The following is a 23,439-nucleotide window of genomic DNA, read 5'->3' on the forward strand; positions in this document are numbered from 1 at the left end:
ATAGAACATCCAGACAGAAAATCAACAAGGAAATGGTAGAATTAAATGAAAAATTAGACCAGATGGACTTAATAGATATATATAGAACACTTCATCCAAAAACAGCAGGCTGTTCTTGTGCACATGGAACATTCTCAAGAATAGACCATATTTTGGGAAACAAAGCAAGCATCAATAAATACAAGAGAGTTGAAATAATATCAAGCATCTTTTCTGATCACAATGCTATGAAACTAGAAATCAACTACAAGAATAAAGCAGAGAAGGTGCAAAAATGTGGAGACTAAACAACACACTACTGAACAAACAATGGATTATTGAAGAAATTAAAGAAGAAATCAAATATTATCTGGAGACAAATGAAAATGAGAACACGTCCTACCAAATCATTTGGGATGCAGCAAAAGCAGTCCTAAGAGGGAAATTCATTGCAATACAGGCTCACCTCACTAAACAAACATAAGCTCACATAAGCAACCTCAAACGACACCTAACAGAATTAGAAAAAGAAGAACAAACAAAGCCCAGAGTCAGTAGAAGGAGGGAAATAATAAAAATAAGAGCAGAAATAAATGATATTGAAACTAAAAAGACAGTAGAAAGGATCAATGAAACAAAGAGTTGGTTCTTCGAAAAAACTAACAAAATCGACAAACCCTTGGCCAGACTCACCAAGAAAAGAAGAGAGAAATCTCACATAAATAAAATTAGGAATGAGAGAGGAGAAATCACAACAAATACCAAAGAAATACAAGGGATCATAAGAGAATACTATGAAAAACTATATGCCAACAAATTGAACAACCTAGAAGAAATGGACAAATTCCTGGACTCTTACAACCTCCCCAAACTGAACCAGGAAGAAATGGAGAATCTGAATAGGCCAATCACAAGTAAAGAAATAGAAACAGTAATCAAAAACCTCCCCAAAAATAAGAGTCCAGGACCAGACGGCTTCTCTGGAGAATTCTACCAAACATTCAAAGAAGATTTAATACCTATCCTTCTCAAACTATTCCAGAAAATTGAGGAAGATGGAGTACTCCCTAACACATTCCATGAAGCCAACATCACTCTGATCCCCAAACCTGACAAGGACAACACAAAGAAGGAGAACTACAGGCCAATATCACTGATGAACATAGATGCAAAAATCCTCAACAAAATTCTGGCAAACCAAATACAGCAATACATCAAAAAGATTATACACCATGATCAAGTGGGATTTATACCAGGGACACAGGGATGGTTCAACATCCGCAAGTAAGTCAACGTGATACACTACATTAACAAAATGAGAAACAAAAACCACGTGATCATCTCAATAGATGCAGAGAAAACATTCGACAAGATCCAACATCCATTTATGATAAAAACCCTCAATAAAATGGGTATAGAAGGCAAGTACCTCAACATAATAAAGGCCATATATGACAAACCCAGAGCCAACACCATACTCAACGGACAAAAACTGAAAGCCATCCCTCTGAGGACAGGAACAAGACAAGGGTGCCCACTTTCACCAATCCTATTCAACATAGTACTGGAGGTGTTGGCCAGAGTAATTAGGCAGGAAAAAGAAATAAAAGGAATCCAAATAGGCAATGAAGAAGTAAAACTCTTGCTGTTTGTAGACGACATGATCTTATATATAGAAACCCGCAAAGAATCCATAGGAAAACTATTGGAAACAATTAACAGCTACAGCAAAGTTGCAGGGTATAAAATCAACATACATAAATCAGTAGCATTTCTATACACTAACAATGAACCAACAGAAAAAGAACTCAAGAACTCAATCCCATTCACAATCACAACGAAAAGAATAAAATACCTTGGGATAAATTTAACCAAGGAAGTGAAAGATTTATACAATGAAAACTACAAGACTTTCTTGAAAGAAATTGACGACGACATAAAGAGATGGAAAGACATTCCAGGCACATGGATTGGAAGAATAAACATAGTTAAAATGTCCATACTACTTAAAGCAATCTACAGATTCAACGCTATCCCAATCAGAATCCCGAGGACATTCTTTACAGAAATTGAACAAAGAATGCTAAAATTCATATGGGGCAGCAAAAGACCACGAATTGCTAAAGCAATCCTGAGTAAGAAAAACAAAGCCGGAGGCATCACAATCCCCGATTTCAAAACATACTACAAAGCTACAGTGATCAAAACAGCATGGTACTGGTACAAAAACAGGTGCACAGATCAATGGAACAGAATTGAAAGCCCAGAGATAAAACCCCACATCTATGGACAGCTAATCTTTGACAAAGGAGCTGAGGGCCTACAATGGAGAAAAGTAAGTCTCTTCAACAAATGGTGCTGGGGAAACTGGACAGCCACATGTAAAAGAGTGAAAATCGACCATTCTTTTTCACCATTCACAAAAATAAACTCAAAATGGATCAAAGACCTAAAGATTAGGCCTGAAACAATAAGTCTTCTAGAAGAGAATATAGGCAGTACACTCTTTGACATCAGTTTCAAAAGAATCTTTTCGGACACTATAACTCCTCAGATGAGGGAAGCAATAGAAAGAATAAACAAATGGGACTTCATCAGACTAAAGAGTTTCTTCAAGGCAAGGGAAAACAGGATTGAAACAAAAAAACAGCCCACTAATTGGGAAAAAATATTTACAAGCTACTTATCTGACAAAGGATTAATCTCCATAATATACAAAGAACTCACACAGCTTAACAACAAAAAAACCAACAACCCGATCAAAAAATGGGCAGAGGACATGAACAGACATTTCTCCAAAGAAGATATAAGGATGGCCAATAGACACATGAAAAGATGTTCATCATCACTAATCATCAGGGAAATGCAAATCAAAACTACACTAAGATATCACTTTACACCCGTTAGATTGGCAAAAATATCCAAAACCAAAAGTGACAAATGTTGGAGAGGTTGTGGAGAAAAAGGAACCCTCATACACTGTTGGTGGGAATGCAAACTAGTGCAGCCACTGTGGAAAACAGTATGGAGATTTCTCAAAAAGTTAAAAATAGAAATACCCTATGACCCAGCTATCCCACTACTGGATATCTATCCTAAGAACCTGAAATCAGCAATCTCAAGAATCCCATGCACCCCTATGTTCATCGCGGCATTATTTACAATAGCCAAGACATGGAACCAACCTAAATGCCCAGAAATTGATGACTGGATAAAGAAGATATGGTATATATACACAATGGAATACTACTCAGCCATAAAAAAGGACCAAATTGTTCCACTCGCATCAACATGGATGAACCTTGAGGGTATTATGTTAAGCGAAATAAGCCAGACAGAGAAAGATGAACTCTATATGACCCCACTTATAGGTGGAAGTTAAATATAGACATGGAGAACTGATCGGTGGTTACCAGGGAAAAGGGGTGGTTGGGGGAGGGCACAAAGGGTGAAGTGGTGTACTCACAACATTACTAAAAATAATGTGCAACTGAAATCTCACAAGGTTGTAATCTATCATAATCTTAATAAAAATAAATAAATAAATAAATAAATAAATAAATAAATAAATAAATAAAAGGCTCCACATGATGGTATAGAATTTCAGGTTTACAAGATGAAAAGTCCTGGAGATTGGTTGAACAGCAATATGAGTGTACTTAACACTGGAATTATACACTTAAAAATGTTTACAATGGGAAAAAAAATGGTTAAGATGGTAAATTGTATGTTATGTTGTATTTTACCACAGTTAAAAAATAAGTAAGGTAAAATAAGATAAGCTAAAATAAAATAAAAAACACTCTACATGATCTCACCCCTGTCTAACTTTCCAAGTAGCTTTATCATTCACTTTGCTCCAGGCTCATTGAGCTTGAACGTATCAAATGTGCCCTTATCTCAAGATCTTTGCATTTGCTGATCACTCTCCCTGGTAAACTCTTTCCTCTAATATCTGTTTGGATCACTTGGCTGAGTCTAAGTTTGCCAGGTTTCTCCATTGTAAAGTTACCCCTCTCCCCATACTGTGCCCTTTGGAATGAGGTCACTCTGTACAGCCCAGACTTAAGGAGAAGGACGTTGTGCTTCACCTCCTTGAAGGCAGAATATCTACGTAAATTACTTGGAATTCTGCAAGGGAGATTTGTCTCTTCTCCCCCATTTATTTGCTTATTCTGTCAATTCATTTATACCACTTGGGACTCATGAATACTTATTTTATGCTTTGGGTTATAATCCAATAATATTTAATTTTGTTGCTCAAATTATTCCACTTTTATTTACTGGAAGCTCTTTCAGTTGGCTCCTATGTCCCTTTGATATACTTCCATCATTGTGTTTTTGTTTGAGCCCTTCCTTTCTTTCTGGCGCTGAAAGATGCTCCCGGCTCATCTTATATGTTTCCTGCCCCAGCCCTAGAATCAGCCATTTCTCCAAGGAGCTCTGATTTCTTTTATTACAAAGAAGTTTTACTACATGAAATTATATTATTTCTTTGCGTTTTATTATATCTCCCACTAGAACATTAGGTCCTTAAATAGGACCTTTTCTGCTTGTTTCACTGCTGTATCTCCATTACCTAGAATAGTATCTGGCGCACAGGAAGATAAAAATAAAAGTTTAGGGAATGAATGAATAAATGAATAAGGCCAAGTATTATGCCGTTTTATATAGGCGTTCTTCATGATGCTTTGACACTCGTGAGAATTTGATCAAAGGATAAGTATATAGATGAATGGATGTATGAATCAAAAAATGAATGAGTGAATGACTGTACAGATGGGTAGATTACTGGATGTATGAATGAATTGAGAAACAGGTGGAAGTTGATATTACCAGTATGCATTCCAGTTGTTCATAATAGAAACTGGGTGGTGAGGGGCCTCATTCTTGATTCCTTCCACACTTTCTTCTCTCACATTCAATCAACTGCTAAGTCCTGCCAATTTTACATCTCTATTATTTCTTAAATCTATTTCCTGTTCTTCATTTCAACTGCTATTGCCCTAGTGCAGGCTCTCTTCATCTCTTTCCTGGATGCTGCTACAGCCCCCTAACTCAACTCTCTGACTTCAGCCTTGTTCCCCGCCATCACCATCCACATTCCTGCCAGAGGGATCATTCTAAAATGCAACTATGCCTGTGTCACTCCTCTCTTAAACCCTAAGGGTAAAGTCTAAACTCCTTAGCATGATATAAAGCACCTATAATAACCTGGGCCTTGGCCACCTCTCTAACCTCTCCTCTGCCATTCTCTACCTTGCACTGATTGTATGCCTCAAAAATACCAAACTGCTGTTAGTTCCCATGAGGAATCCTGCTGCTTCCCTGCTCTGTCCTTTGCTCAGACTAGTCCCCCTGTCTGGAATGCCCTTTCCTCACATCCATAGCTCAGAATTCTTACCTGTTTCAAGTTGTTGAAAGCACGTAACTTTGCAGTTGTGATTATGCTTATTAGCAGGGCCAGGACTAGCATGCAAAATTTAAGAGTTGTGCAAGTGAGAGTGAATACATCTTTAAATTTTGTGCCCTAGGTACCTCACTTGACTCACCCTAGTCCCAGTGCTAGTCTCTTCTTCTAGATTGGGAGCTTCCAGAGGGCAAAACTTTTGTCTTTTATTCCTATAAGGCCTAGCACAATGACTGGGGTCTAGCAAATGCTCATTAAGTGTAGGAAGGAGGGAGAAAGGATGAATTAGAGGTCTACATCATGTATTGTTTAATTTTTTTTTTCTGCTGAGGAAGATTAGCCCTAGCTAACATCTGTGCTAATCTTCCTCTATTTTATATGTGGGTTGCCACCACAGCATGGCTGACGAGGGGTATAGGTCAGTGCCCGGGATCCAAGTACATAAACCTGGGCTACCAAAGTGGAGCATACCAGACTTAACCACTAGGCAATGGGGCCAGGCCCTCTTTAAACTTTTTTGATATTTTTTGTTTATGCCTTCTCTTTTTCTTAATTGAGCTTATCAAAAAGTCTTCTTGATCATCTATGGTATCTCTAATTTCTAATTCATTAATTTTTGCCTTTGTCTTATGATTTTTTTCCTCCTACTCTCTTTTGGATTAGTCTGTTCTTTTTTAGTTTCTTGAGTTAGATGCTTTTTTTCAGCTTTTCCTTTTCTTATATAAGCATTTAAATCCGTACATTGCTGGTACCACTTTATCTGCCTTCCACAGCTAACTTTCATTTCTAAATATCCCCATTTTAATTTCTTTTTTGTCCCATGAGTCTAGAAGTATTTCCAAATGGCCCTTGTTATCTTTCTATCATTAAGTTCTATTTTCATAAGGGAAAGTGGTCTATTTAATTTTTTTCATATCTGATGAGATGTGCTCTCTGGTCTAGTATGTGGTCAGTGTTTTATTTATTTATTTATTTTTATTTTTTACTTCTTTAAAGATTTTATTTTTCCTTTTTCTCCCCAGAGCACCCCAGTACATAGTTGCGTATTTTTAGTTGTGGTTTCTTCTAGTTGTGGCATGAGGGACGCTGCCTCAGCATGGCTTGATGAGCTGTGCCATGTCTGCACCCAGGATTTGAACCGGTGAAACCCTGGGCCGCTGAAGTGGAGCGTGCAAACTTAACCACTCGGCCATGGGGCCAGCCCCTGGTCAGTGTTTTAGATGTTCCATGTGTGCTTGAAAGGATGATTGTTGGCTGCCTCATAGGGTTATTGTGAAGATAAATATTAGGTAATACCTGTAATATAAGCACCTAAAACAATACTTAGCACTTAGTGAGATCTCAGGAAGTGGTGGCTCTCGTTGTTGTTTTGCTATTATTGTTGGTGGGTGATACTCTCAATCATTGCTCTTTGTCACTAAGTGACCTGGGAATTAGGGAAATTGAGCCCTCTCCTGCAAGTCAGTGCTCTACAGTTCAGTGTCTACACTGGCCACGGGGTAGATTAATCTTTGACACACACAGAAAGCACCACTCAGCTTGTTATAGTGGAAATAGTTCAGAGTTCCTGTCAGACTGACCTACAGTGGGGCCCTCACTAGCTGTGTGACACATCCCCTTTCCCAAATTCCACTTTCCTTATCTGGGTATGATCTTGGACTTGCAGGAGCATTGGGAGAATTAATGTAAAAGCCTCCAGCATGGGGCTGGACACAAAGTAGGCCTTTGATAGTGTTGGTTTATTGTTCTTTCCTTCCTCTGAGCCTGCAGGACAGAGAGGAAGACAGGTTGGAGCTGTAATGTGGCAGCCATCTCCACTCTCCTTTCCTGGACTTCTCTTCTTAGAAAGCCTCCTCCTCATCCCTGCCGGGCTGCACTTCTCTAATGCTCCTCCCCAGGGAGCAGCTTGAAACCAGGCATGACTGAGGGAGTGGGGAGAGGGAAGGGAAGAGGATGTTGACATATGCAAATCAGTACCCAGCCTCCTGTCAAATTAGTGTGACACCTGCCTCGACAGAATTTTCCTTTTATGTCCTATCTGGAGCAGCCTGATTAATTTTTCAGGCCATCAGTTAGTGTATCCCATAGATGACAGCTCCTCAGACCCTCAGTGAGAACAGGGTCATCCTTCTTGGTGGCCACACAAATTCAAGATTTGCCTCTCCTCTTTCTGGGGTCCTCAGTGGGGCTGGACATTTCAGGTGCACCTCTGCCTTGCCCTCTAGCTAATGCTGAGCTTCGCTCAACATTGGCTTTGAACTCTCCTACCTTCTCTCCTTTAAGCCTCAGTCCCAGTGAGCAGAATGGGTTGGCTGGTTTTTCTACCTTTGAATCTGAGGAACAGGAGGCATGAAACACATAGAGGGCAGAGCTAGAGGGGCCAGAATAAGGGAAGCTCTGGACAGGGACGTTTCAAAAGCATTCTCAGACAAAAGATAGTCACTTTGCCTCCATTCTTACCACTACTTCTAGTTCTTCTGCCTCCTGTCATTTTGTCCCTCCCGCTCTAATTCCCACACATACATCAGATAAGGTTCATTTTTTCTGCTTCTTCCTCCAGGCTACTAGAGAAAACCACAGAACTATACTCATTGGCTCCCATGTCTGACTTCCAGCCATGACCAGGCCTTCAATGCCCCTTGGTAATCTTTATAATCATCCCAGTCCTCAATCTCTTTCATTCTCCTGTTATGGGCTTATTTCCAGTTTCAGTTATTATGAATAAAGTTGCTATGGATATTCTCATACACATCTTTTTGTGGACATATGTTTTTCTTTCTCTTAGGTAAATATCTAAGAGTAGAATTATAGGTTACAGGGTAGGTGTATTTTTTAACTTAAAGAGAAAGGGCCGACAATTTTCCAAAGTGGTGTACCAGTTGGGGCCTTTATTAAAAAGGGATCCTTGGGCTCCGTGCTGGACTTGCTAAATCAGAGTGTTCCAGGAATAAAGCCTGGAAAGCTGTTTTTTTTTGTTTTTTATTTTTTAAATTTGAGGAAGATTAGCCCTGAGCTCACATCTGCTGCCAATCCTCCTGTTTTTGCTGAGGAAGACTGGCCCTGAGCTAACATCTATACCCATCTTTCTCCACTTTATACGTTGGATGCCTGCCACACCATGGCTTGACAAACGGTGCGTAAGTCTGCACCTGGGATCTGAACCGGCGAACTCTGGGCTGCTGAAGCAGAACGTGCGAACTTAACTGCTGCCCCACTGGGCCGGCCCAGGAAATAATTTTTTTTAAAACTTATTTATAACCTCCTATAGGGTTGGTCCTGGAACTGAAGGTTCCTTTGTTTTCTCACACTCCTTGGGATTATGGGATAGAAGATGAATTGCTCCACAAAATAAAGAGATGGTGAATTTGGAGTCCCAGAGTTTAAAAGACTGAGAAGAGAAAGACTAGAGTTAGTTGAAAGCTGGGTGATAGAAGAGTTGAGAGGGACCTACCACTTATGGCCACATAAAAGAATTTGGATGACATGTCTAAAGGTGACTTTTCAGCTGAAACAATGTGTGTTGTGACCCCTCCCTGTGACTGCACAAATTTTTTTTGCATACTTCTGAAGCCACCATGTATGTGATGTGACTGAATTTCAGACAGACACCAGTGAGGGGGCCACAGGGTTATGAGGCTGGTAGTGTGGACAGCCTACGTCTGAGTCACACCCAGACTATCAAAGCCTCTCTCTGATCTCTCAGCCTCTGGCCTCAAGCTGCTTCTAGCTTACCCTCAGTAGCCGCCAGAGTGATCTTTCTAAGGCACAAAGCTAGATCATTTCCATGCTTAAATCCTTTAATGGCTCCTCCATCAGTGTTTCTCAAACCTGGGGCTCATTCACCACTGGGAACACATTCTCAGGGGTCTTCAGCGCCCATTAAGAAATTTATTATTTAATTTCAGGTTTAATTAAAGAAAATGTAAGTGTAGTCTGTAATACCTGGATGACCACCTTATAACCAAGCACCTGGAGGAGATTTTAGTGTTGTTTTCCACTTGTATTTATTGATTGAGTTGGTGACAAGTGATCTTCTGAATGACAGCATTTAACTTTTAATGCTGTAATTATTTTTATCTCAGTGCTCATAGATATAGCTTCAACACATAGGACAGGGCCTGGCACATTGTAGATGTTCAATAAAGATTTGTTGAATAAATGAATGAATGAAGTATCCCAAACTGGGTTCTGATATCCTTGGGTATTCTCCACAGTTTGAGATCTCCTCAGCATGGCATGTGAGGCTCTTCACAGTCAGGTTAGGAATAGCCAACTAGTAATTTTACCAGACAGTCTGGGCAGGATGTGGAGGCGTAGTCTTTTTTAGAAGATAAAAAAGTGAAAGTATAAAGGATTTATGTGTATTTTGACAGGGGAGACATGATATGCAAATGACTTGCAAATATAATGCAAATTGCATGCAACTCCTCATGCAAATGAGCATCCTGTCTTTGGATTCAACTGCAAGGGTATTCACTACTTTGTCTGTGATACTGGCAGTAAATCTTTCAAGGGTTTAGGATGCAAGTTGCTTTGGTGAGGATGTCTGTATGTTGGGGAGAAAGAGGTGATAGGAAGAGGTCTCTCAAGGAGGAGTCAGAGTGGTGCTGTAAGCTTGCAGCTTAGTAGGAAGCCTAATACAGTATGCACCTTAATATGAAGTTATTCTGCCGTGATGTTCCGCAGGCTGGCCTATTGGAATTGGCAGAGGGTGGGGCGAGTCTTTGGCTACCTCACATCTTCTGTCCCACACATCTCTCACCATCCAAGCTCTGGTCTACTGTCATAGAGAGTAGGGAGTCAGAGATCCTTGGCCCCAGGTCCTCACCATAAGGACCACGGAAGAGCCTGTGATAAGAGCTCCTAGAAATCATATCTGAAGGAGGTTAAGAGCATGATATGGAGTTCTGCATTTCCTAATCTCATGACAAGAAGAATTTAGCTGAATTTCTGCTAGACCTATTAGAAAAAGATGGTTTGTTACAAGAAGCATGGGGCTTTCTGAGAAATAGAGCTGCTTAATTTGAATGCCAATGATACAGTATCTGACAAAATTGGAAGCTTACTTGGAAATCTAAAGGAAAAAAACGTCAACTCTGATTTTTTTCATTATAAAAACCTGTTGTACCCTGTTCTTGATGTGAAAGGAAATTTTTGGTTACACAGACTCTTCTCCAATGATTATGAAAATATTTGGCAAATGAAATAAAAGAGCCTCTAGCAGATATTTTTAACATAGCTCGAAATCTGTTTTTTCTCTGACACTTTGGTTTGCAATCAGACCTGGGTTCAAATTCCCATTTCCCAGTTACACAAACTCAGACAACTTACTCAGCTTTGCTGAGGCTCAGTTTCCTTATCTGAGGAAAGTAGGAATAATAGTAGAATCCTCATGAGGTTGCTGTGAGGATTAAATGAGCTAATGCATGCAATTAGCACAGTGCCTGGCTCATAGTAAGCATGCAATAAATGTAGATATTTGCAGTGGTTATCCGTAGATTTGCTGCCTAGAGTCCATTCACCCTCCATCTGATAACTGTACCCCATTTCCTTGTCGTGAACCATCATTCTCACCCTCAGTTCATGTGGTTCTAGTGAAACTGACTCTACCTTCAGCACCAGGAGTAGAGCATGTGACTTCGGTTTAAACCAATCAGACCATTCCGTCTTCCAGGCCACAGTGATTGACTCAAAAGTGGGGACATACATAGAGTTACCATATGACCCAGCAATTCCACTCCTAGCTATATCCCTAAGGGAATTGAAAAAAGATGTTCAAATAAAAGCTTGTACATGAATGTTCATAGCAGCATTGTCAAAATGGAAACAACCCAGGGGCTGGCCCCGTGGCTGAGTGGTTAATTTTATACACTCTGCTTCGGTGGCCCAGGGTTTTGCTGGTTCAGATCCTAGGCGTGGACGTGGCACCACTTGTCAGGCAACACTGAGGCAGTGTCCCACATGCCACAACTAGAAGGACCCACGACTAAAAATATACAACTGTGTACTGGGGGGATTTGGGGAGAAAAAGCAGGAAAAAAAACAAAAGGAAGATTGGCAATAGTTGTTAACTTAGGTGCCAATTAAAAAAAAATGAAAACAACCCAATGTCCATCATCTGAGTGGATAAAAATGGTGGTATATCCATTCAATGGGACTATTATTCAGCTATAAAAAGGAATGAAGTACCGATTGATGCTACAACATGGATGAAATTTGAAAATACTATGCTAAGTGGAAGAAGCCAGACACAAAAGGCTACATGTTGTATGATTCCATTTATATGAAATATCCAGAATAGGCAAATCTGTAGAGACAGAAAGGACATTAGTGGTCTCCAGGGATTAGAGGGAGGGGGGATGGGGAATGACTGCTGATGGGTATGGGGTTTCTCTTTGAGGCGATGAAAATGTTTTGGGATTAGATAGTGGTGATAATTATACAACATTGTGAATATACTAAAACCCACTGAATTGCATACTTTAAAAGGGTGAATTTTATACTATGTGAATTATGTCTCAATTAAAAAAAAACTAAACTAAAAAAAAAAAACAATGGGCACATGACTCAAGCAGGCCAATGAGAACCAATAAGACCCTCCAATCCTTTGGAGCCATGAGGAGAGCAAATTAGTTGCCTTCTTGCAGGACTCCAACTTGGGAGAATATAAGGTCTTGAAACTGCTGACCTGTCTCGCTATGTGTAGAGCCTGAGATTGAATCATCCAACCCAGCTGAAATCAGAGCCAAGGAATGGAGAGCTATGAAGACCTGGTTACACACTGGAGCAAGAGTGACTAATCATCCCAGTTCGCCTAGGGCTTTCCTGGTTTTAGTACTGAAAGTCCTGTGTCCCATTTTGGTCACCCTAGTTAGAGCTCTGAATCTACCTCTGCTTAAAACTCAGGACTTTACCTGTGGACTTCCTAATTATATGAGTCAATAAATTCCCTTTTTGTTTTAGCAAGTGTCATGGGTTGGGTTTTCCAGAGGCAGGCACTGAGACAGAGTCCAGAGTTGATGTTTATTAGGGAACAACACCTGTAAAAGGAAGGAGGTGGAAGCAGAAGATTGGGCAGAGGAAGAAGTCAGAATGTGATGTAGGCCCTTGGACAATCCATCAGAGAGCTCTGGAACTAGTGTTACCCTTCACAAGGTTGAAGCCTCCCCAAATTGAACCAAAATGGCTGAGCCATTGTTCTGCTCCCTGCTTCTTTTCACCTGCAATACTTTTTTTTTTTTTTTAAGATTGGCACCTGGGCTAACAACTGTTGCCAATCTTCTTTTTTTCCCAAAGATTGGCACCTGGGCTAACAACTGTTGCCAATCTTCCTGTTTTTTTTCTGCTGTATCTCCCCAAACCCCCTCCCCCATACACCGTTGTATATCTTGGTTGCATGCCCTTCTAGTTGTGGGATGTGGGACGCCGCCTCAACGTGGCCTGATGTGCGGTGCCATGTCTGCGCCCAGGACCTGAACCCTGTGCCACTGCAGCGGAGCGTGTGAACTTAACCACTCGGCCACGGAGCCGGCCCCCTCACCTGCAAATTTTTAATCATCCTTCAAGTCTCAGCCTAAATGTTGCCTTTTTGGGGAGTCCTTTCCTGAAGCCCTCAGTGATGTTAAATCCCAGGGAATGTATAGCAATTTGATAAATAATTATTTTTTGCTTTATGTCTGTCTGCCTTACAGTCTTTTAGCTTCATGAAGGAAAGGACTGTTCTGGTTAGCTCTTGTCAGGTAACAAATTACCCTAAACCTTAGTAACTTAAACCAGAGGTTGGGGTGCCAGCCCAGTGGCACAGCAGTTAAGTTCACATGTTCCGCTTTGGTGGCTCCGGGTTTGCCGGTTCGGATCCTGGGTGCGGACCTACGCACTGCTTGTCAAGCCATGCTGTGGTAGGCATCCCACATATAAAGTAGAGGAAGATGGGCATGGATGTTAGCTCAGGGCTAGTCTTCCTCAGCAAAAAAGAGGAGGATTGGTCGCAGATGTTAGCTCAAGGCTAATCTTCCTCAAAAAACAAAACAAAAACCAAAACCAGAGGTTGGCAAAGTAGGGCCCATGTGCCAGATCCAGCCCACAGCTTGTTTTTGTATAACTAGAAAACTAAGATTTTTTTTTCCACATTTTTAAGGGCTTCCAAACCACCTCCCCAAAACAAGAACAATATGTGACAGAGATAGTACATGGCCCACAAAACCTAAAATATTTACTCTCTGGCCCTTTATAGGAAAAGTTTGCCAACCATGGATTAAAACAACAACCATTTTGTTGCATCTCATGATTTTGTGGATCAGGAATTCAGGAAGAGTTTGGCTGGATGATCCTTCTGTTCTGTGTAATATTGTCTAGTACCTCACAGTGGCACTCAGCTGGAGGCGGGTCTGGTCTGGAGGGTCCAAGAAGGCTTCGCTCACTTGTCTCGTACCTTGGCAAGATGTCTGGAAGACTAGGCTCGGCTGGGTCCCTCTCCCTTTCTATGCTGTCTCTTCCTCTGGGTGGCTGGACTTATTACAGAATGGCTTCTCGGTACTAAGAGACCAACATGGAAACTCTTGAAGACTAAGCTTATAACTGGATAGTGTCACTTGTTCTGTACTCTATTGGTCAAAGCAGTCATGGGCCAGGCTAGATAAAGGGAGGGGAAATATACCCCACCTCTCAATAATAGGAGTGCAAAGAATTTGAGGCTATCTTGAGTCTGTTTGAGGACTAAGTTGGCTCCCTCACCATTATATCCCCAGCTCTTAGCCCAGCACCTAGCAGACTTGATAAATTTGTTAACTAATGGACACACTCTGGTAGGTGGAATCTGACCTATGTGTAATATGAAAATATTAGATTTGGAACTAGATCAAAGCTAAGGTCTACTTGGACCCTTAAAAGTGGTCCATTTCACATGTTCCATTTTGGGGCTACCATGAGCCCAGCACTATGCTGCATCTCTCAGAGTACTTGAACTTCAGTTTCTTTTTGGTTAATGAGGGACAATAAAACCTGCATCTCACAGGATTCCTGTGAGAATTAAATGGTATAATGAATGAGAGACAGCATTTTAAACTGTAAAGTTCTGTTGTTATTATTGTCATTGTTCCTCAGGGTGGGGAGCGGACAAGGCCAGAGCCCCTAGATGCCCTAGCCTGGGGAAGGACCCCTCAACCTTACTTCACTCTCCAGCTCTTACCCCTGCCAGCTCCTGAGGAACAGGTTTTAGGAGAATGAAGTAGGGCTCCTATGACTATGTGATCTAGTTCTAGCCAGGGAAGATTTATTTCCCCACAGTGGCTCTAATGATGGTTCGATGGGTCTCATAATTCCATAGCGATCTTGGTACCAATGCCTTCCACTGTGGGCGTCTCTGCAGAGGCTTTGGGGAAATGGGAAGCCACACTAGCTAAACAAATAAGAATGATTAGTTGCATGTGACCAGCCCCTTGTTGCCTGAGCTGGCCTATTGTTGCTTCAATGTATGGAGTAATAAAGACACTGCTGAGAAAAACCACATTCATCTTGTCATCCACACCCAGCTCAGATAATGCAGTATTCTTTTCCCCAGAAGAGCGCCTGAAACCCTCTGTCCCAGAGACACTCCCATACCTTTCATTTCCTGTGTATCTCATTTTTGACGGGAGGGAGGGTTTGTCTGTCTGAGTAATACCTCTTCTTCCAACTTTTCCACAAAAGCTTCTGTACAGCCTGGGCATGATGTATAATGTGTGTGTGGCGTGTGTAGGTCTGGAGTGGAGTAATTACTTAGAATTTTAAGTAGGGATATAAAAAGGGATCCCCTGTGTGAGTTTGTAAGTACACATGCGTGTATTTCTGTGTGATTTAACTTTGCCCAGCCTCTAGCACAATGTCTGTGTAGCCAGTTGGCATGGAAAAGAATAATACTAATAGCTAAGAACTATTCAGCACTGACCATGCCAGGCACTGGGCTGAATACTTTATATTATCTTGTTTAATCTCCATAACAATTGTTGAGGTGAGTACTGATATTATCTCCATTTTACAGATGAGGAAATACCCCTCTAAGCTTGGTTAGGGTTAAGCAACTTGCTTAGCTAGTGAGGGGCAGTCAGAACTTGAACCTACATGTGTCTGATTCCAAAGACTTTTCTTAAACTGGTCCACAATCCCAAATCCAGGCTGTCTGCTGACAGTGATCTTGGATTCAATAATCTAATGTTCTGAGGCTTGCCACATGGCAAGCTTTATTCTCCACATGTGATGTCGCAAAGATTTGGTGCTTGGGAACTTTTATTAGGGACAGTGTCAGAGGAGTGGTCAGTCACTGTACCCACTAGGCCCAGGATTTCCTTGTAGCAGACACCATCCCTTTTGTAGCTTCCTGCTTAGAGAGGCAGCCCTGGCCCTTGTGGAGGGGTAGGCACTGATTAGACCAGGGAGAGGGCCCATATAGGCTGCTCTACAACAGCCTTACAGTGGCCTGGCTCTTCCAAGTGCTGGGGGTGGAGATTGCAAAGAACTGTTGCAGTCAACTTGGCTCACCCCAAATTTGGAATGTAGAGTTATACTGTCTCAGCCAGTCAGACATCTTGGTGTGATGCAGACGACAGGAGAGAACAAGTGGTCTGTGAGAAGGAGAGATGAAAGAGTAGCCTATCTTCAGACCACCTTGTTTCCAGCTCCGGTCCCTGCCTGTCTCTCTTTACATCAACCATTTATCATGGGTCAGAGCAAACCTGAACTGCTCTATATGATAAAGGGGTGAGGCATTTGTAAGCTTGAGGAAAAATCCAGGAGAATGAGATGTGAACTGGCTGACTGGGTGCTGTGCAAGGGAAAGAAAAGATAAAAAATGAGGTTAGCTTAGGGCTAATCCTCCTCAAGCCAAAAAAAAGAGGAAGATTGGCAATGGATGTTAGCTCAGGGTGAATCTTCCTCACCAAAAAACAAAACAAAACAAAAAAATGATCCCTGGAGGCAATACAGGTGAGACGGGGAGTTTGGAGGAAAGAACTGCTCAAGTAGGCTTTCAAGTTGTCTGCTGTGGCATGTATGATATAAATGTTCTCCTCCATCACCCCTTCAATACCTTCAGTAAATTCTGCATTTCACACTGATGCTTTTGCAGGTATGGGTTCTTGGTGAGGAAATGAGCAGGGCAAGGGGACAGCTGGCGTCTAGGTTATACCTCATCTGTCCCCAGTCTGGGTTTCCTTAGGGTCTCTGATTGGTTTTCAAGGCTACTCTATATGTGTATGTTTGCATGTTTCACTAGACATGTCTAGTTCTGTAACTATGTAAGTAATGTATCTGTGGCAATGTGCATATCATTGTGTGACAGTGTTCCTGTATGTGAATACAGGATGTTTTAATTTATCTATACATGTCAACATGTCTGTGTGCTGTGTCTATGAGTTTGGACCTGTAAGCTGTGTGCATGAGTGTGGGTGTTTGTGCCAGGGTGTGGGGCTTGTGGCCAACTGTATTTTCCAGAGGTGGCTACCATGATATATCCCATCCCACATGTTCTCTTTACAATATGACACTGACACTCCTCCCATTGAGAGGTGGGCTCTCTTTCCTTCTCCTTAAATGTGGACAGACCTTTGTGATTCCCTCAACCAATAGAGTATGGCAGAAATGATGCCATGTGACTAATGAGGCTAGATCATAAAAATACCATGCACTTTCATGCTTTGCTCTCTTGGGATGCTCATTCTTGGAAACTAGCTATCATGCTGTTTCTGGGACAATATGGTAGACATTAGCCACAGTATCAAAGCTACTGGGAAAGGCCACTTGTCAGTGTCCTGGCTGACAGCACCAGCTGAGATCCCAACTGACAGCCAGCATCAAATGCTAGCCATGTGAGTGAGCATCTTGCCTTAGTTGTGCCAGCCCAGCTTACAGTGCATGAAGCAGAGTTGAGTCCTCTCTGCCAAGCCCTGCACAAACTGCTAAATAAATAATTGATGTTTGGGGATGCTTTGTTATGTGGCAGTGGATAACAGGAACAGAGCTGTAGCTGTGTCTTCCCTCACCCTCACTGTGTGCATGTTTTTGTAATTCAGTGTTTTTGTGGGTGCCTGCAGGCAGTGCATTTGTGTCAGATGTCTGTGTACGTAAGTGGGTGTGTGGTTGAGGGTGTTTCTGAAGACAAAATCATGGTTCTTGGGGTTTTGCTTTGGCCTCAGTAGGAGCTGTTTGGTGAGAACCCTTTGAAATCTTGTCTGTCTTCTAGGTCTTTTCTTTTGAATGTTTTTCCTTTGAACCAGAGAGGCCTATTTAGCTGAGAACAAATGCAGCTTAAATTTACTGACCCTTTTCTGGCCAAAGCCCCCTGGAGCTGCCAAGGCCTTCTGGCAGGTGGGAGGCTGCCATCCAGAGGCCTCAATCTCTTTCACAAGGACTGAAAATGCTGATTTTTTATTTTTCCTTTTCTCCTACTGAGGCCTTTAGAAATGAATCAGAGACAGAGCAAAGCATAGTCACTAGGATCCCTGGGGTCTCCTGGGATGGAGAGACCTAGAATTCTTGACTGCCACCAAGGAAGCTGCCTCTGTCTGCTCAGGTGTGCCCAGGTCCCGGGGTTGAGATCATCTGGTCTCCACCCTGCCTTGGCTGCTTCCACCCACTCCATCTGAGTGCATCCCAGGAAAGCGGAGGACTGTGGTTCAGATGGCTAGTTCTTCTTGGTCTCTGTGGCACTGCCCCTCAGCTTCTTGCTCCTTCCATGTTGGCAGCTCCACTAAGCTTTTCTGGAAACACTGAGAGCTCTGGCTTCACAGTCCTGCTCTTCCTCTGCCTCTCAGGACCTCTAAAGCACTGTTGTCCAATAGAGCTTTCTGCGATGACGGAAATGTTCTCTAATCTGCGTCGTCTAATATGGTAGACATTAGCCACATGTGACTCTTGAGCACTTGAAATGTGGCTACTGTGACTAAGGAACTGAGTTTTAAATTTTATTTAACTTTGATTTAAATATAAATGCTACATGTGGCTGTTGGCTACTGCATTGGACAGCACAGCTCTGACGAGTTCAGAGAGAAGAGTTTTTGCTTTATTGGTAAAAAGGGGATAAAATCTGCCCCATCTGCCTCACAGGGCTGTCTGGAGCAAACAAGATGATGAATGTGAAAGAGTTTTACTCACATAAGGGATCTGGAAAGACAGAGAGCAGTGTGAACTGAGTGGGCTTATTCTTACAGCTTTTTGTTACTATTTCTGTTTTAAGGCCCTTGCTGGACTGTTTTGATTTGATCTGTTTATATTTCTATGTCTCTCATCTGACCCTGAGCTCTTTGGGGTAAGAACCTGGTGGGGCTGTTTCACAGTTGTATCCCCACAGCCAATGGCTGGCATGTAGCTTGGTACTCATGTTCAAGTGAATAAAATGTCTGGCATCCAGAAGGGATTCTTGGAAGCAGAATTTAATGTGTATGGTGAAAGCTGGGGAGCAGAGAGGAAGGGGCAGAGATGGGGAGGCAGGACAATACCGTGGTGAGACAGAGAGGTATGGCTCCTGCTCCCCACACTCAACATTCTAGGCCCATCCAGAGAGAGCAGGGAGCCAATTCCTGATGCTGGGAATGCTTTCACACAACTGGGTATCAGGCTTGTGGGAGATTAATTGAGAAAGGCTGATCAGAGGAGAAATGATGTACTCAACACATTTTGCTTGTTGAGGAAGGCCAGACTGATCATATAAATCTCTGCCTAGCCAGGGCTCTGGGGGTGGGTGCTGTGGTTTCTTTTGATTGATGGTGGCCAGGTTGAAGGTGATTCCTCAGGCTCTCTACCCTTCCAAGTTTTTGCTTTTCTGGGGAGTGGAAGAGGGAACTGGGAAACTCTCCAACAGAGCTGCAAGGGAGAGATGGCTTTTTGGTTGTTGTTTACGTATTTAAAAGAAAATTTAAAACTTATTTCTGCTCAAATCCAAGAGTAACAGGGAAACAAAGAGAAGAGACTACCATGATCCCACTACCCACTCTGACCCCTGGACTTCAAACTTCCCATCTTTACAGTGGTCCTTCTTGTTTGGGGGCCAAGAAAGTAGAGGCTGTCTGCGGAGACCTGGCCCTGCACACTGGTTTTAGCAGTTTAGGAGGCTCAAGCTCACACTAGTTCCCCTGGGACCGTGGTTCTCAGTCAGTGCCTTTCAAGGGGACTAGGGGACACAGATTACCCTTCCACACACACCTGAGCTGGTTAGATCTGTTCCAAGGCGGAAGCCAGGCTCCAGGGAGTGCTGGCAGCTCTGTGTCCAGCTGGACTCTTCTCTTGGCCCCTGCATTTATTTATTCATTCTATTATAAGATTTGAGCTTATTCTATTTTTAAGCATGTTACTCTTGTCACAATTTATTAATATCTTTTTTATAGCTTGTGTCAGGCTCGATTGTAATTTATATGTTCATTCTGTAATTTATCACTGATGCAACAGATATTCGTTGAACATTTATTATCTGTCCTCAAAGTACTAGGCAGTGACACAAACTAGAATTATTCTCGGGCCCAGCTACTCTTGCTGGTCTCCAGGGTGTTCCATAGGAAAAGTGAGCTGTTCCCTGTCTTTTCCCACCCAGTTCCAGGGAAGTATCCTATGTAGACCTTTCTAATAAACTGGCACTACCCACTCAACTACTGCCCATAGGCTTGTTCTACCTCCCCAGGCTACTAACCAAAGGTTGCTCCTGGCTGCAAGGTCAATTTCCCACCTGCTTGAAGTAAACATAATCAAAAAGTAGATTAACTGCTAGAAGCTCACATAGTACATTGAACAGGGAAAGGAACTGCAGAGGTAGGTCGATTGTTTGTTCTTGGGGAATACTTGCTGTTTGGGGGAGGTCATGCTTGTATGGATTATCCTTTTCTCCACTCTTGAATGACCAGGAATCACTGTGTCTGGACTATGACACCTGAGGGAGCAGCCCATTTTACTGGTCAGGTTCGGCACCTCTAGGCAAGAGGAAGGTTTAACAGAGTGGTATGGTGGAAAGAGAACAGAACTTTCAGAGGCACCCAAATCTGGCTTAAATTCCCAGTTCCACCACTCCCTGACTGTATGACCTTGTATAAATCCTTTAACCTCTCTGAGCCTTAGCTTCCCCATGTATAAAAAGGGGATGACAGTTCTGATCTTAGGAAGTTATCAGAAGTAAATATGTATATGTACAGCACCTGACATACATAAAATAATAGGTAATTTAGTTGTAGAGCGGAATTAGAGCTGCCGATGACTTTCATTTCTAAAATAACTGGTCGTTGTCAAAAATTCATACAATACACAAGTATATAAAGTAGATGACTTGCAGGTGGCCTGCTCTGCATGAATTTTCAAAGGACTATTTATTGCTTGAGACTCTCGGCTTTATTCCAATCTGAGTCACAAACGCTTGATTTATTTTTACTCGAACCCACCCCTTCTGGTTTGTGTCTGAGGATCTTTCCGCTAGAAAGAAACTAGGCTGTTGGGAAATCAGTGAAGAAACTTCGAAGTTCCATTTCGGTCCAGCTGAGAAGCAAACCCAGGCCCTTCTAGGCGTGTCTCTCTCTCCGGCGGAGGGATACAGGGAGAAAAAACGCCCCAGCGAGGAAAATGCTCCAGGAGGTCTGCGCAGAGAGACGCTAGGGGGCGGGACTTAACAGAAGACAGGGCGAGGCAGGGCTCACCACTCCGAGTACCGGAAAAGGTAGTGAGGCGGCCGCTAGCCGTTCTGAAAGGTGGCAATTGGGCGAGGCGGCGAGCGACGTAATAGCCGCGCGCTCACCGGTTCAGACGGTCGCCGCCGCGTCTGCGCACCGGGAGCTGGTGGCTGCTGCGGCCGCCTGGCATTGTGGGGGTTGTGTCTGCCCCTCGGCTGCCGGGCGGGAAGCCGAAGGTAGGGGCAAGTGAGGGCCCCCCGGCCGAGGAGCTGGGTGGGGGGCTCAGGGCGCTGCCCCGGCCTCCTCCCGCCAGCGGCCCCGGCGCCTTCCCACCACTGTTCCGGGGTCCCCACACATCCCCCCTAGTGTCCCCAAACCGGGACGTCCAAGTGGGCTCCGGGCTCCTCACTAGTTCTGCAGACCTGGCCTCTCAGCCCAAGGACCGCCTTCCCTAACTTTCGTCCTCAAAACGTCTCTGGGAACCCTTCTTAAAAGCCGGGAGATGAGGCAGTGGGGTTTGAGACTGGCTTTTGGCTCTGTATCTGTTGTAGTTTCTTTCCTTGTTCCCTTTTCCCGGCCTCAGTTTCTGTATCTGTCCAATGGCTTCAGTCCTGACATTCTGGTTCTTGGCCCAGACCTGTGTCTCTTCACCATATGGAATTGCGCCCTACCCCCATATCTCATATCTCCGTATCTATCTTGTGTTTTCCTTTGTCCTGGTAGTTGGAAGACTTCCCTTTGAAGTAGGGGTTACAGACTTGGGGGTGTCTCAAATCAACTAGGAGGTTGTGTATATCCCTGGGCTCTCCCCACAGGGATACCGGATAAAGTGGAGAGTGGGTGCCTGCAATCCTCCCCAGGTGGTTCTGATTTGGGTGGTCCTGAAATCCTCGCTTTGAGATTCTCTGCTTCAGAATGCTGTTGACATATTATCCCCGGAATGGGGCTCCTGGTGGGGAAGACCAGGAGTCAGGAAATGCCCAACACCTGAAAGGCCAGTGGGAGCTTCCTTTGCACTATAAGAGGTAGAGGACCAGCCGTTTGATGCCTTAAAAATATATATATATATTAATGACCCATATGTAAGATCAGTTTTCTAAAAAATGTTTTAAAATGCCTGGCTTTGATTCAGGCCTGGCTGGTGTTCCTGCTTCAATAAAACAAAACCAAACTGCAAACTGCTTTGGGGGATTGAGGGAGTTAGATTAACCCAGACTAGGTAGGCTGGAGAACGAATCCTCCATGTTTTCTAAGAGAAGAAACTGATGTGTTTATAAACACTAACAGTGTTTGTTTTGACTCTGTGAAAGGTGTTTTGTATCTGTGTGTCTTTTTAGCTCTCATCTCACCCAAGTTGTTTTCTTATAAAAGTATAGCTGGATTTGGGGATTGGATACAATTTTGTTGGAAGCCAGGGCATGAGGGTATTAGGATTGATGTTTATATAACATAGATCAGGACTTTGTCTGTGGTTTCAGTTGAGACGGTGGCCCTTAGGTTTTTAAGAAGGCATTGCCACACGAGATTTATTTTAACCTTTCTTTTCGGTTTTTAGTGAATTTAACCTGCTAATTAATATTTGTGCTGTTCTGATGAAATTGGCCACAGAAAAGACTTACTTGCCTCCATTTTACAGATGGTGGGAATGAGGAATATGTTAGCAGGGATGTGCTGGACCAGGAATGAAAAGTTGCCTTGTACTCTGATTCCTTTCTTTCCCTTCCCTGCTGTCTTTGAAGGCCAGCTATTTACTTGTTGGTGTGCTTCCTTGACAGGAAAAAAGGCTAATGAAATGAAACTGAAGAGTAACAAAATGGGTTTTAAAATAAACGTGCTAGAATTTAATCCTTCAATGAGTGTTGCTCTCCTTTAGAGTGGTATTTGTAGGTGTGGGTGGTGGGGGTTGAGGGTGGCATCATTTAAGTGATACGGCCATTGTCCAAACCAATCTTGAAAATCCACTTCTGAAATTGTCTTCAGTGATGTTTTTGAACCATGTGAGAGATCAGTCTCATTAACGCATGATACCATACTGCGTTTTTTTAAATTTATTTTTTTTACCTCAAATGGCATGGTTAAGTATCCTTATCAGCCGACTTGTCTTCAGATGAGTTAATGGTTCTTTTGAAGTGGACTAATGGATTTTTGGAGTGTGGTGAATGTGAGTTTGGGTTCTGAGTCTATCACTTATTAGCCACATGACCTTAGACAAGTTATTTCACCTCTTAGGCTTGGTTTTCCACTGCATAAAAATGGGAATAGTATTTATTTTGAAGAGTGGTTAAATGAGGTAATACATATTAAAGCTCAGGACATAGGAATGCAGTAACTGTTTTACCCTCAAAGAATGAAGATTTGTTCTTAATGAGAATATTAAAAAAAAAATGACAGTTTCTAAAGGCAAGTTGTACCTTTTTCCAAATAGGTGGATGC

The 23,439-nt window shown here is 42.7% G+C and overlaps 1 protein-coding gene across 7 annotated transcripts in view; it reads left to right on the forward strand.

The window, feature by feature from the left end:
* Positions 1-23,439, forward strand: part of SIL1 (SIL1 nucleotide exchange factor) — a 256,886-nt gene that overhangs the window by 29,820 nt on the left and 203,627 nt on the right. The window contains exon 1 of one of the 7 annotated variants that reach the window (XM_070518155.1): positions 20,863-21,053. The exons of 3 other annotated variants lie outside the window; for them this stretch is intronic. The gene's annotated coding sequence lies outside the window, so the exon portion shown is untranslated. Of the gene's footprint in view, positions 1-20,862; positions 21,243-23,439 lie in introns of those variants that run through there. 3 more of the 7 variants (XM_014853833.3, XM_044780573.2, XM_070518154.1) reach the window with 3 other exon arrangements.

This window comes from Equus asinus, chromosome 9 (assembly GCF_041296235.1).
Source record: "Equus asinus isolate D_3611 breed Donkey chromosome 9, EquAss-T2T_v2, whole genome shotgun sequence".
NCBI classification, from domain to species: Eukaryota; Metazoa; Chordata; class Mammalia; order Perissodactyla; family Equidae; genus Equus; species Equus asinus.